General features: G+C 36.9%; 1 protein-coding gene and 1 non-coding gene across 2 annotated transcripts in view; one reads left to right on the top strand and one right to left on the bottom strand.

Annotated features, from left to right (window-relative positions):
- Window positions 1-14,548, top strand: part of LOC118889446 (protein WWC3-like) — a 268,253-nt gene that overhangs the window by 179,222 nt on the left and 74,483 nt on the right. The gene's annotated exons all lie outside the window — the stretch shown is intronic.
- Window positions 13,419-13,492, bottom strand: TRNAD-GUC. The gene has a single exon. It is a non-coding gene; the product is annotated as a tRNA-Asp (tRNA).

Here is a 14,548-nt window from a genome sequence, read left to right on the forward strand (position 1 = left end):
TAGCTATGTCACAACTTTAAGAAATATTCTCCTCAGACAGAAAGAAGGCACCTATCCCAGGACCAGCAAGAAGTTAGTGATGTATAATGTTCAGTTGAACATCAACCTGGGTATACAGTGTTTCAGCTACTAGCCTATGAATAAGACCAAAACTGGCACCAAAGTCCAGCTTGATTTCTCTATTTCATGGGTACTACTTAGAGTCCGCTGAAAATCGTACTTCACTGTTAACTTACGACGTGCTAACAACTGAAAGAGTAATTAGGGCATAAAGCAGACCAGCTCATGTGTGAGAACTAAGGGTCATTTTTGAGGACCAACCGCCAGCTCTTCAACAGATTTAAATTATCCACCTGAATGATTTCACTCTAAATCATGTATTAACTACAAGGACAACATCACTGATAAGATTGCCCTTTGAATGGAAACTTGCAAACCACAAAATCATATTTGGGGACTAGGAGGGATATACCTTTCACACCAGGGAGAGGTTAGAATAAACAGGGAAATCTGGGATGAACCAGAGCATGGAAAAGAGGTAGGTAGTACAGAAGTGAAAGGTATGAGTTGGTCAAGAATATCAGCTGGTCTAAGGGGGTACACAGCCTGGTAGATTGAGTATAACCTTGGTCATGCTTTTTCATCCTTTTCTGTATCCATGTCCTTTCAATATATATTCCTTCTATAAGGAGGTGGAGTCTATTTCCCCTTCTGTCTCCTGAATCTTTGCTGTCCCTTGTCACCCCCAGACAAGTTGTTCCATCCAGGCCATCATAGACAGGGAATCCCTCAGGAAACCGTGAGCCAGCCTCCAGGAGGAAAGACAAGTGTCTGATGTATACTGGCCAAAGCCATGAGGCAACTCAGCCCAGCCTAGAACCGGAAGAAACAGGCAGATGAACCCTCCCTGAAGGGATCACTCAAAGAAAGGGCAAACTAAATGATAATCGTTGATGTTTTAACAGCAGCAGGTTAAGAAACACCACAGGTGGATGTTTGGCTAGGCAAATTTCATCAAACAAGGAAGAGTATTAGGCAACGATTGTGTTACAATGAAAGTATAAAGTATCGGGAATTCAGTTAGGAATGTCAGAAAGTGGGCGACTGCACGGAGGAGACATCGGTTCAACCTCTGGTCTTGGGGAAAATGTCTTTTTCACTTTCATAGTGTCTGAGCCAGGAGGGCATTGTTTCCACCTGCTCCTCAATAGAAAGGATCGTAGACACTGTAATTCCCAGGAGATTCTTCTTCAACAGAAAATTCTTAATACCGTTATCTTTACTCTACACGTGCATCCTTCAATTTATAAAGTCAAATATGCCACCTGCCATCACTGTAGAAATATAATTGTTTGGACATTTTAATATGTGAGGTTACAAAGGACTGAATGCTTTCCTAAGATAGGAATTTTGAATAAAACCTATTTAATATAACTTTATAGAGACTTGACTGAGCAGGGATGACAAAATAGTCTGGGAAATGGAAGGGTCTATTGTGGGAAACTTGAGCCTCTTTCTTCTATATTGCTCAGTCATATAATACTATGAACAGAGGGAAAGGTTTCCATTGTTGGACCTTCAATATTCATTTGTTGGACGTTACCTAATGTCATAAATACAAAAGACTTGACGGTAGATTCACAGGTATGAATCTATGTATAAGTACATAACCATGTATGTGAGTGTGCCCCAAAGGGACTGTGCATTTGCGACTAACTCCTTTTTTTTAATTAATTTTTTGGGAGTACAGTTGTTTTACAATGTTGTGTTAGTTTCTGCTGTACAGTAAAGTGAATCAGTTATACGTATACATGTATCCCTTCTTTTTTAGAGTTCTTTCCCATTTAGGTCACCACAGAGCACTGGGTAGAGTTCCCTGTGCTATACAGCAGGTTCTCATTAGTTATCCATTTTATACACAATATCAATAGTGTATATATGTCAATCCCAATCTCCCAGTTCATCCCACCAACCCTTCCCCCCTTGGTAATCATAAGTTTGCTCTCTACATCTGTGACTCTATTACTGCTTTGCAAATAAGTTCATCTGTACCATTTTTCTAGATTCCACATATAAACAATATTATACGATATTTGTTTTTCTCTTTCTGACTTACTTCACTCTGTATGACATTCTCTAGGTCTATCCACGTCTCCCCACTAACTCTTTTTTTTTTTTTTAAGTTCTTAATTTTATTTATTTCTTTATTTCTTTATTATTTATTTTTGGCTGCTTTGGGTCTTCGTTGCTGTGCGTGGGCTTTCTCTAGTTGCGGCAAGCAGGGGCTACTCTTCATTGCGGTGTGCAGGGTTCTCATTGCGGTGGCCTCTTGTTGCAGAGCACAGGCTCTAGGCTCACGGGCCTCAGTAGTTGTGGCACGTGGGCTCAGGAGTTGTGGCTCGTGGGCTCTAGAGTGCAGGCTCAGTAGTTGTGGCACACGGGCTTAGTTGCTCCACAGCATGTGGGATCTTCCCAGACCAGGGCTCAAACCCATGTCCCCTGCATTGGCAGCTGGATTCTTAACCACTGTGCCACCAGGGAAATCCCTCCCCGCTAACTCTTAACAGCAGGTTTTTGCTACACATACTTATCTGGGGCAGGGCAAGAGAGTTGCTATATATCCTCTACGAGGTATTCAGGCTCACCCAGGTACTATGTAGCCACATTCCAAAGGCAGGAGTATGGGATGAGATCTAACAGAAATTCTCCAAAGCATCCCTGGTCTTCACGCACTGTGAAGCAACTGCCTTCTAAAGGCTGTAGGAAGAGCCTCAGTACAAAGAGAGGACTCTCAGAAACAGAAATATAGGAGCAGGACTAGAAAACAAAGGGAAAGAAGACAAAGGGAAAACGCTTAGCAAACCGAAAAGCTGGCTGATGCTGGGCAGTAAACAAGAGAGACCACCCATGGAATGAAATCATGGCAGTGCTCAGCTGTAATTGATGCTGAAAAGAAAGCCTGGAGCATGCTTTCAAAATGCTTGAAGCCATTAGTAAATTAAATCCAACCAAAGCTTCAAAAAGCATAAATTTAGCTAAACTAGAGGTCAGATTGGCATGGCCCCATACTCCAAGGGCTTGAAAAAAAAAAAAAAAAAAAAAAGGTGTGTTTTTTCCCTGGAGTAAAAGATTATGTATTTCGCACTCTACTATTCTTTTATACAAAATAACTGATATGCAAAATAAAGATCATGAGACATCCAAAGAAATAAAAATGTGTAACTTGTCCTTAAAAGAGAAAATAGTTCATGAAAACAGACACACAGATGGTCCAGATGTTAAAGTTATCAGACAGGGTATTTAAAATAGCCAAGATAGAAAGAGAGAGAAAGAGAGGTGGGGGGAGATGATAGATGGATGGATGGATGGATAGATTAGATAGGTAGATAGATAGATAGATGGAACTATTGTAGAAGATAAACAAAAGAATGAAAATAGACAATCAGGAAAATAAACAGATAGGGCCTAATCAAATTTAAAAGCTTTTCTTTTGCACAGCAAAGGAAACCATAAACAAGACGAAAAGACAACCCTCAGAATGGGAGAAAATATTTGCAAATGAATCAACGGACAAAGGATTAATCTCCAAAATATATAAACAGCTCATTCAGCTCAATATCAAAGAAACTAACACCCCAATCCAAAAATGGGCAGAAGACCTAAATAGACATTTCTCCAAAGAAGACATACAGATGGCCACGAAGCACATGAAAAGATGCTCAACATCACTAATTATTAGAGAAATGCAAATCAAAACTACAATGAGGTATCACCTCACTCCTGTTAGAATGGGCATCATCAGAAAATCTACAAACAACAAATGCTGGAGAGGGTGTGGAGAAAAGGGAACCCTCTTGCACTGTTGGTGGGAATGTAAATTGATACAGCCACTATGGAGAACAGTATGGAGGTTCCTTAAAAAACTAAAAATGGAATTACCATATGACCCAGCAATCCCACTACTGGGCATATACCCAGAGAAAACCGTAATTCAAAAAGACACATGCACCCGAATGTTCATTGCAGCACTATTTACAATAGCCAGGTCATGGAAGCAACCTAAATGCCCATCAACAGACGAATGGATAAAGAAGTTGTGGTACATATATACAATGGAATATTACTCAGCCATAAAAAGGAACGAAATTGAGTCATTTGTTGAGACATGGATGGATCTAGAGACTGTCATACAGAGTGAAGTAAGTCAGAAAGAGAAAAACAAATATCGTATATTAATGCATGTATGCGGAACCTAGAAAAATGGTACAGATGAGCCAGTTTGCAGGGCAGAAGTTGAGACACAAATGTAGAGAATGGTCATATGGACACCAAGGGGGGAAAACTGCGGTGAGGTGGGGATGGTGGTGTGCTGGATTGGGCAATTGGGATTGACATGTATACACTGATGTGTATGAAACTGATGCCTAATAAGAACCTGCAGTATAAAAAAACAAACAAAACAACTAATACTAAACTTTCATTGGGTTATTTGTATGGAAATATGTTAATATAAATGTTTCAGACATTACATGAAATTTCTAAAAATCTTATATTTGTATTTGTATGGAAATATGTATGGAAATATGTTAATATAAATGTTTCAGACATTACATGAAATTTCTAAAAATCTTATATTTGTATTTGTATGGAAATATGTATGGAAATATGTTAATATAAATGTTTCAGACATTACATGAAATTTCTAAAAATCTTATATGTTCTGGTATAATGTTATAAGTAATAATCCTAGTTATTACTTTAAAATGTATATCTCAGAAATAACTAATTTTCTTGTCAACTGCATTATTATGAACTTTCATCAAATCTTTAACCGTGGTCATTTTTAAGTCTTTTGTCATTTACAGACAGTTCTGGGTGTACTCTGATGATTTTGCAAATATGTTCCTATAAAAGGGTTTCATCTTCAAGAAATTCATGGAAAAGACTCTGACAAGTACAGGTTTCTGGTAACTGACTGTACTGCTGAACTGAATGAATAAGCATTTTCAGAACTCTAATGAAAAACTGATGAACTCATAAAAGTGCTAACAAAAGATCAAGATGAAAAAAAAAATTAATTACATGGGACTGAGTGAACTGATGAGGATGAGTATAATTTTTGTGACTTTCTGTCTGAATTTAAAAAAAAAAAAAATCCCACAAGGACTCAGAGGCAAAGAATATACAAATCAATTTTCACTGCAAAGTAAAGGAGCTGTTACAGTGGAGGATTACTGGACTGAATGTCAATATTATGACATAGTATGAGTGTGTTTCATGTTTGGTAATTGCAATCATTGTTGCTTTTGTTGTGGTCATCCATGTACAATGCTTGGTGTCAGTCTATTTATGTCTTGTAAAAATAAAATACAGTGTGTGTGTGTGTGAATAAAAAAAAAAAAAAACCCAACATCTTAAGGTGAATCAGATAAAAAGTGAGCCTTCACTAGCAGAGAAAAATGAAATATTTACAAGATAATTTTAATACTTCTAATCTCATCAAAATGGGGTTGTCTCATTTATTGGGGTTATACAAATAATTGCCTTAACTAAAAAGAAATAAACTGTCATTTTGGAAGAATGAAAAAAAAAAAAAAAAAAAAAAAAAAAGTCACTCTAGCTGCCATATGGAGAATAGACCACAAGGATGGAAGCAAGAGGTTGTTGCAATACTGTAGACTTGAACCAGAGTGTGGCAGTGAGACTCCAGAGGACATATTAAATAGCTGGATATATGAGTCTTGAATGCAGGGAGGAGGGCCAGGCTGGGCATATGAATGTGGACTGGATGAGATCACCAAGCAAATGAATGTAGAAGGGAGGAGAAGGAGTACCAGGCTGAGCCTCAGCACTTCTCTGTATGTAAGTGGGAAATTGAGGGAAATGCCACAAAGAAGACTCAGAAGTGACCAGGGAGGTAGGAGATGAACCAAGAGAGTGGTGTCCTGGAGGCCAAGTGAAAAAAAAAATGTTTCAAAGAAGAGAGAATCACTAACCGCTGCTGCTGAGCAAAATAAGGCCTGAAAAATTTCAAGAGAATACTGAGAATAAAAGTCTGATTGTAGTATGATAAAAAAAAATAAATAAATAAAAGTAGGCAAAGTATCTGAATAGACAGTTCTCCAAAGATGATATACAAGTGGCCAATAAGCATACGAGAAGATGTTCGACATCCTCAGACATCAAGGAAATGTGAATCAAAGCCACAGTGAGCCACAACTTCACACCCACTAGAATGGCTATACGGTTGACCCTTGAACAATGCAGGGCTTAGGGGCACTGACCCCCAAGCAGTCAAAAATTCGAATATAACTTTACACTTGGCCCTCTGTATCTGCGGTCCCGCACCCGTGAATTCAACCTACTGGATCATGTAGTAGTGTAGTATGTATTTATTGAAAATAAAAAAAAAAACCAACGTATATGTGGACCCATGCAGTTCAAATCCGTGTTGTTCAAGAGTCAACTGTAATCAAAAAGACAATAACAAGTGTTGAGGATACGAAGAAATCGGAACCCTCACACACTGCTGGTGGGAATGTAAAATGCTGCAGCCACTTTGGAAAACAGTCTGGCAGTTCCTCAAAAAATTAAACATACAGTCACCATATGACCCACAATTCCACTCCTAGGTATAGACCCAAGTGAAACAAAAACATATGTCCATACAAAAACTTGTACACAAATATTCATAGCAGCATTATTTCTAGTAGCCAAAAAGTGGAAACAGCAAATGTCCATCAGAGGATGAATGGATAAGAAACAAAGTACTGATACATGCTACAACACAGACAGATCTTGACAATGTTATGTTAAATGAAAGAAGCCAGTCACAAAAGGCCACATATTGTATGATTCCATTTGCAATTGACTAACACGGGTTTGAACTGAGCAGGTCCACTTAGACATGCTTTCTTTCCATAGTAAATAGTACTACATGGTCCATGGCTGGTTGAAGCCGTAGATGCGGAACCACAGATACAGAGGAACACATATACGGAGAGGCGACTAGGAGTTGTAGGCAGATTTTTGACTGCATGGAGGGTCAGCCCCTGACCCTTGCATTGTTCAAAGGTCAACTGTATATGAAATGGCCAGAATAGGCAAATATATAGAGACAGAAAACAGATTAATGGTTGCCTAGAGCTAGAAGGATAGGCGGCTTGGGGATGTCAGCTAAAGGGTGTGGAATTTCTTTTCGGAGTAATCAAGATGGTCCAAAATTGATGGTGGTGGTGGTTGCAGAGATCTGTGAATGTGCTAAGTCACTGCATTATACACTTTCGATGGCTAAATTTTATGGTATGTGAATTATATCTCAATAAACTGTTAATAAAAAACCAATCAAAAAAAAAAAAAAAATTTAAAAGCTTTTGCACAGCAAAGGAAACCACAAATAAAAAGAAATGACAACCTATCATTTGGGAGAAAATATTTGCAAACAATGAGACCAAGAAGGGCTTAATTTTGAAAATATACAAACAGTTCATACAGCTCAATATCAAAAAACCCAAACAACCCAATCCCAAAATGGGCAGAAGACCTAAATAGACATTTCTCCAAAGAAGACATACAGATGGCCAAAAGGGTCATGAAACGAGGCTCAACATTGCTAATCATTAGAGAAATGCAAATTAAAACTACAATGAGGTACCACATCACACCAGTCAGAATGGCCGTCATCAAAAAGTCTACAAATGATAAATGCTGGAGAGGGTGTGGAGAAAAGGGAACCCTCCTACACTGTTGGTGGGAATGTAAATTGGTTCAGCCACTATGGAGAACAGTATGGAGGCTCCTCAAAAAACTAAAAATAAGGCTTCCCTGGTGGTGCAGTGGTTAAGAATCCGCCTGCCAATGTAGGAGACACAGGTTCGAGCCGTGGTCCAGGAAGAGCCCATGTGCCGTGGAGCAACTAAGCCCGTGTGCCACAACTACTGAGCCTGTGCTCTAGAGCCCACGAGCCACAACTACTAAGCCCACACGCCACAACTACTGAAGCCCACACACCTAGAGCCCGTGCTCCACAACAAGAGAAGCCATCGCAATGAAAAGCCCATGCACCGCAACAAAGAGTAGCCCCTGCTTGCCGCAACTAGAGAAAGCCCACGCACAGCAACGAAGACCCAACACGGCCATAAATAAGTTAATTAATTAAAAAACAAAACAAAACTAAAAATAGAGTTACCATATGATACAGCAATCCCACTCGTGGACATATACCTGGAAAAGATGAAAACACTTAATTTGAAAAGATACATGCACCCCTATGTTCATAGCAGCACTATTTACAACAACCAAGACATGGAAGCAACCTAAATGTCCATTGACATATGAATGCATAAAGAAGACGTGGTGTGTGTGTGTGTGTGTGTGTGTGTATGTGTGTATATATATAATGGAATACTACTCAGCCATAAAAAAGAATGAAATAATGACATTTGCAGCAACATGGATGGACCTGGAGATTACCATATTAAGTAAAATAAGTCAGACAGAGAAAGACAAGTATTATATGATATCACTTATATGTGGACTCTAAAAAAGGATACAAATGAACTTATTTGCAAAACAGAAATAGACTCACAGACATAGAACACAAACTTATGGTTACCAAAGGGGAAGAGTGGGGAGGGATAAATTAGGAGTTTGAATTAGCAGATACACACCACTATATATAAAATAGATAAACAAGGGAATTCTCTTGTGGTCCAGTGGTTAGGACACGGTACTTTCACTGCTGAGGGCCCAGGTTCAATCCCTAGTCAGGGAACTAAGATCCCACAACCTGTGCGGCATGGGCAAAACAAAAATAATAAAGATAAACAATAAGGATTTACCATACAGCACAGGGAACTATATTCAATATCCTGTAATAACCTATAATGAAAAAAGAATCTGAAAATGGATATATATATACATATAGTAAATCAACTATATTTCAATTTCTTAAAAAAGTAGGTATTTTGGTAAAGATATGGAAACTATAAAAAGGCACCAAAAAGAAATACTGGAAATTAAAAAGTATGGTATGAAAGATGGCATATTCACTGGATTCATTCCACAGGAGACTGGAATAGCAAAAGAAAAACTATATGTACCTTTGACATAGACAAGAAAAGTATCCAAACTGGTCAACAAAAATTTTAAATAGAAGAGTGGAAAACAAACCAAATAGAGCATCTGACATCTGATGGACAACATCGAATGCTATAACATATGTATAATTGGTATTTCAGAAAGAGATGAGACATGAGAAGGGGCAGAATAAATACTTGAAAGGAAAATGGCCAAAAAATTTCTAAAGTTGATAAAATACATCACCCAAATAAGGCAAGAAGCTTGACAATCACCAAGCAGAATAAATACATAGAAAACTATACTGGCTACTGCATAGTCACGCTGTTGAAAATCAAAGATAAACCTCAAAGCAGCCAGAGAATAAAGATACATTGTATTCAGGGAAACAATGAGAAGGATGCAGTCTAACAATTCCACTTATACAAGGGAGCCTGGAAGACAAAAGAATAAAAACTATAAATTGCTGAAAGAATTGCTCTCTTACAGACTTGCAATAAAAAAGATGTTAATGATGGAGGTTTGAAATGTAGGAAATAATGCTGTTCTAAATGGAAAAAAAGGAAAACAGGCACTCACATTTGGTAGCACAGAGCAAAAAAATATTCAGTAAAAATATGGAGGATTTGAACTACATGATCAATAAAATATACCAGTTGACATTCTTGTAACAGTACATCCAGGAACTTTATTTATTTATTTTTTAAACATCTTTATTGGAGTATAATTGCTTTACAATGTTGTGTCAGTTGCTGCTGTATAACAAAGTGAATCAGCTGTATGTACACATATATCCCCATATCTCCTCCCTCTTGCGTCTCCCTCCCACCCTCCCTATCCCACCCCTCTAGGTGGTCACAAAGCACTGAGCTGATCTCCCTGTGCCATGTGGTTGCTTCCCACTAGCTATCTATTTTACATTTGGCAGTGTATATATGTCAATGCTACTCTCTCACTTTGTCCCAGCGTACCCTTCCCTCTCCCCATGTCCTCAAGTCTGTTCTCTACATCTGTGTCTTTATTCCTGTCCTGCCCCTAGGTTCTTCAGAACGATTTTTTCTTTTTTTAGATTCCATATATATGTGTTAGCATATGGTATGTTTTTCTCTTTCTGACTTACTTCACTCTGTATGACAGACTCTAGGTCCATCCACCTCACTACAAATAACTCAATTTCGTTCCGTTTTATGGCTGAGTAATATGCCATTGTATATATGTGCCACATCTTCTTTATCCATTCATCTGTCAACGGACACTTAGGTTGCTTTCATGTCCTGGCTATTGTAAATAGAGCTGCAATGAACATTGCGGTACATGACTCTTTTTGAATTATGGTTTTCTCAGGGTATATGCCCAGTAGTGGGATTGCTGGGTCGTATGGTAGTTCTATTTTTAGTTTTTTGAGGAACCTCCATACTGTTCTCCATAGTGGCTGTATCAATGTACATTCCCACCAACAGTGCAAGAAGGTTCCCTTTTCTCCACACCCTCTCCAGCATTTATTGTTTGTACATTTTTTGATGATGGCCATTCTGACCGGTGTGAGGTGATACCTCACTGTAGTTTTGATTTGCATTTCTCTAATGATGAGTGATGTTGAACATCCTTTCACGTGTTTGTTGGCAATCTGTATATCTTCTTTGGAGAAATGTTTATTTAGGTCTTCTGCCCATTTTTTGGATTGGGTTGTTTGTTTTTTGATATTAAGCTGCATGAGCTGCTTGTATATTTTGGAGATTAATCCTTTGTCAGTTGCTTTGTTTGCAAATATTTTCTCCCATTCTGAGGGTTGTCTTTTCGATGGTTTAGAATATATATTGATTTTCAAGGGCACCTGGACATTCGCTAGCATGATGTGCTATGCCTTACTGTAAACCTCAAACACCATTAAAATGTTGCAATCATATTAAGTATTTTTGCTGACTAAAAGGATATTAAATTTTATATCATTTGCAGTTAAATATGTAGAAAATGTCCAAGGCACCTTAACAAAGCAAGAGATATGTCTGTGCATTTTGTCTCTGTGTGTGTGTGTGAGAGAGAGAGACAAAGAGAAACAGAGAAAATACATATATTAGGAACTTAAGACAATATTTTTTAAAACCCAGAGAATGAATACAAAATGACAAGAAAGTTAGAAAATGTTGACATCTGAAGATGAAAAGACCACATATCAATATGTGTGTGATGGAGGTAAACTGTACTTGGACTTAAAGAAAAGCATAAAATCGGCAAAATAAGATTTGACATTAACATGCTAAAAAAGAAGAGCAAAATAAAGCTAAAGTTGAAGAAATTAAATAATAAAAACAAATGTAGACATTAATATTTTAGAAAACATGCAAAATAGAGGTATCAAGATCATTAAATGTTTTCTTCTGAAAATTTAATACAATTGATAAATGTTTATGAAGAGTGATCAGGAAAAACACAGAAAACACAAATTACTAATGCCAGAAATGGTACAAGGATAATAAATGTGAAAATGATGATTAGGGCACCCCATGAATAACTTTATGGTAATGAATGCAAAAACTTAGATAAAAATAAACATTTCCTAAAAAAAAAAAAAACACCATTTATCCAAACTGACATAAGGAGAAATAAAATTCAAACAGATATATAACTACCAAATTAGTCTGAAACATAATAATTTAAATATGCCATAAAAACTCCCTTCAGGCCAATAGATTTACTGGTAAATTCTCTAAAATATTTAAAGGAGATATGACACTAATACCACATAAACACTTTTGAAAAATAAAATGAACACTTTTCCTCTTGTTCTAAAAGTCAGCATTACCTTGATTCCAAAACCTGATAAAATGAATAACTAGCAACAATATAGAAGAGTAAGTTCATGAATCTATTGGCAAGAATGCCCAATAAAATCTTAGGCAGTTGAATCCAGCAACATATAAGAAGTTTGTTATATTATGACATTGAAAAATGAGAACAAAGGGAAGATTTACACCGTCTGACATCAAGTGATACTATTAGTTTCAGTATAGTGACACTGTAACAGTGAGATAGATGGATAAGTATACCACAGGAAGAAATAGAATATTTAGGGATAGACTCAAGCATATATAAGCCATTTTCAGTAAACGATATTGGAACATCATTTAGTAAACTGAAAAAAAAGAGAACCTAGATTTCTACCTCACAACAGCTAATAATTAATTCTAGATGTGATATATACCTGAATTTAAAAGAAAGATTCTGGAAGAGAATACAGAAGAATTTCACTTTACCCATAGTGTAGCAAGATTTCTTGGACAGAGCAGAAAAACAACCAACCATAAAACACCAAATGGAAAATTTATATTTGATCAAATTGATCATTTCTGCTTACCACAGAGACCACTGTGAAAATATTTAGGCTAACCATAGACTGATAAAAATTAGACACAATATATATAAAATATTATATATATATAATATAAACTCCTACGAACAAGCAATAAAGGGTAAACAATGCAATAAAATGGTTAAAGACTAAAACGTGTAATTCTCAATTCAATACATAAATATTACCAATAACCATATGAAAATTTGCTCAACGTTAAATTCAAACCATATCTACCAGAATAGTCTAAATTATAAAGAATGATGATTCCATGTATTGGTGACTACTGGGAACAACTGGAATTTTCTTGCTTTGCTGAAGGAGTACAGAATTAGACAACCTCTTTGGAAAACTAGTATTTTCTTACAAAGTTAAAAGTGTGTCAACCCTACAACTCAACAAGTCCCAGTAACATGAAGAAATATGTCCACGCAAAGATATGTGCACAGATGTTTATAGAACATATATTTGTAACAGCCCAAACCTGGAAACAACCCAAATGTCCAACATTTGGAGAAAAGTTAAACAGTCTATTTGTCCAAGCCAGTACTAACATGCAATAAAAATGCATGCTCTGTTGATACACACAACACCCTGATGAATCTCAGAAATGTTATACTGAGTTTTAAAAAATGACAAAACATATAATGTTATCTAATTAATAAAAAGTATAAGAACAGGGAAAACTTTTCCAGAGCGACAGAAGCTAGGTTCTGGTGGGGAGTAAATGGGTGGGGAATGGTCCTATACGGGGACTTTCTAGAATAATAGAAATATTCTGTGCATATATCAGGTGATTATTATATAAATACGTAAATTGACAAAAAGCATCCAACTGAGTACTTAAAATCAGTGCATTTTATGGTTGTCAAAAGGCATCTCAATAAAAATGTGTTTTTGAATCCAACATTCAATACCTTTTTTTTTAATTTAATTTTTTATTATTATTATTAATTTTTTTGGCCACGCCTTGCATCTTATGGGATCTTAGTTCCCAGACCAGGGCTCGAAACCTGGGGCCACGGCAGTGACAGCACCGAGTTCTAACCACTGGACCACCAGGGAAGTCCCCTAACGTGCAATACCTTTTAATAAAACCTGCAAGAAAATTACCTCTCTCAAACACAAGGCAATGAAAGAAAAAAGGTTTAATACCTAGTACAAATTCTATTTAAGAACGAAAGGTAAATTGAGTGTACCTACTGTGATGCATCTGAGATTTTAGAATGAGAAATAGCTTGCAAATAGGAAAAAAAAAAAAAATCCAGTCGGAGTCCTACCAATATCTTTGGGGAAGTTTCCATTCTTCATTGGTTTATATTTTTCTTCAAATGATCCATAAAACACACTCTTTTACCTATTGGCATGATCTGCTGTGTTTTAGGAGTTAAAAAAAACAATAAAGATGACTATGGTCTATATGGGTCAACCCATAGCCAAAAGATGGATGGAATTAGTGGGAATTGGTGGGAAGGAGTTGAGCTCCAAAATTCAAATTCTATTAGATTATATCACACTTTTATTCAAGCAATGTCAGCCTCATATATTTCATTAGATTCTAATCTGATGCTAAAGCAAGCCACAGGACTTAAATGGTTTCTTGTGGGATTTGTGATGACAACTATGATATCACTAATCACTTCTGAGTAAGCTGGGCATTTAGACCCCAGGGAGAATGGATCCCTGACCTCTTTCCACGCGCAGGCTGTAGCTGGTATAAATAACAGACCTATGTTCCTGTGGCAGACAAAAATGGAACTGCAGTCATAGTTACAAATGTCAGAGAAAAATCTATTGAGACAAGAGGCAGGGGGCAACACAAAGATCATTCAGTTAAAAGGGTCTGTCACGCTCCTCACCCCACATGGCTTTGCTGAGAATGTGTCACAAAGCATTTTGGTCTCATTTGGAAGCCTTGAAGATTTCAGATTTAGCATACTGAGAGTTTAAGGGGAAAAAAAATCCACCTCCATGAATTCTCATGAAATGAGTAGCCTTAAAAAATGAACCACTACAGATTTAACCCATCATATCACAGAATCCTCCAATTTAAAATGCAAGGATTTTAAAATTTAAAATCCTTCTCCTGAGAAGGAGACCCACAATGTTATATAATAGTTT

Source organism: Balaenoptera musculus, chromosome Y (assembly GCF_009873245.2).
Source record: "Balaenoptera musculus isolate JJ_BM4_2016_0621 chromosome Y, mBalMus1.pri.v3, whole genome shotgun sequence".
Lineage (NCBI taxonomy): Eukaryota > Metazoa > Chordata > Mammalia > Artiodactyla > Balaenopteridae > Balaenoptera > Balaenoptera musculus.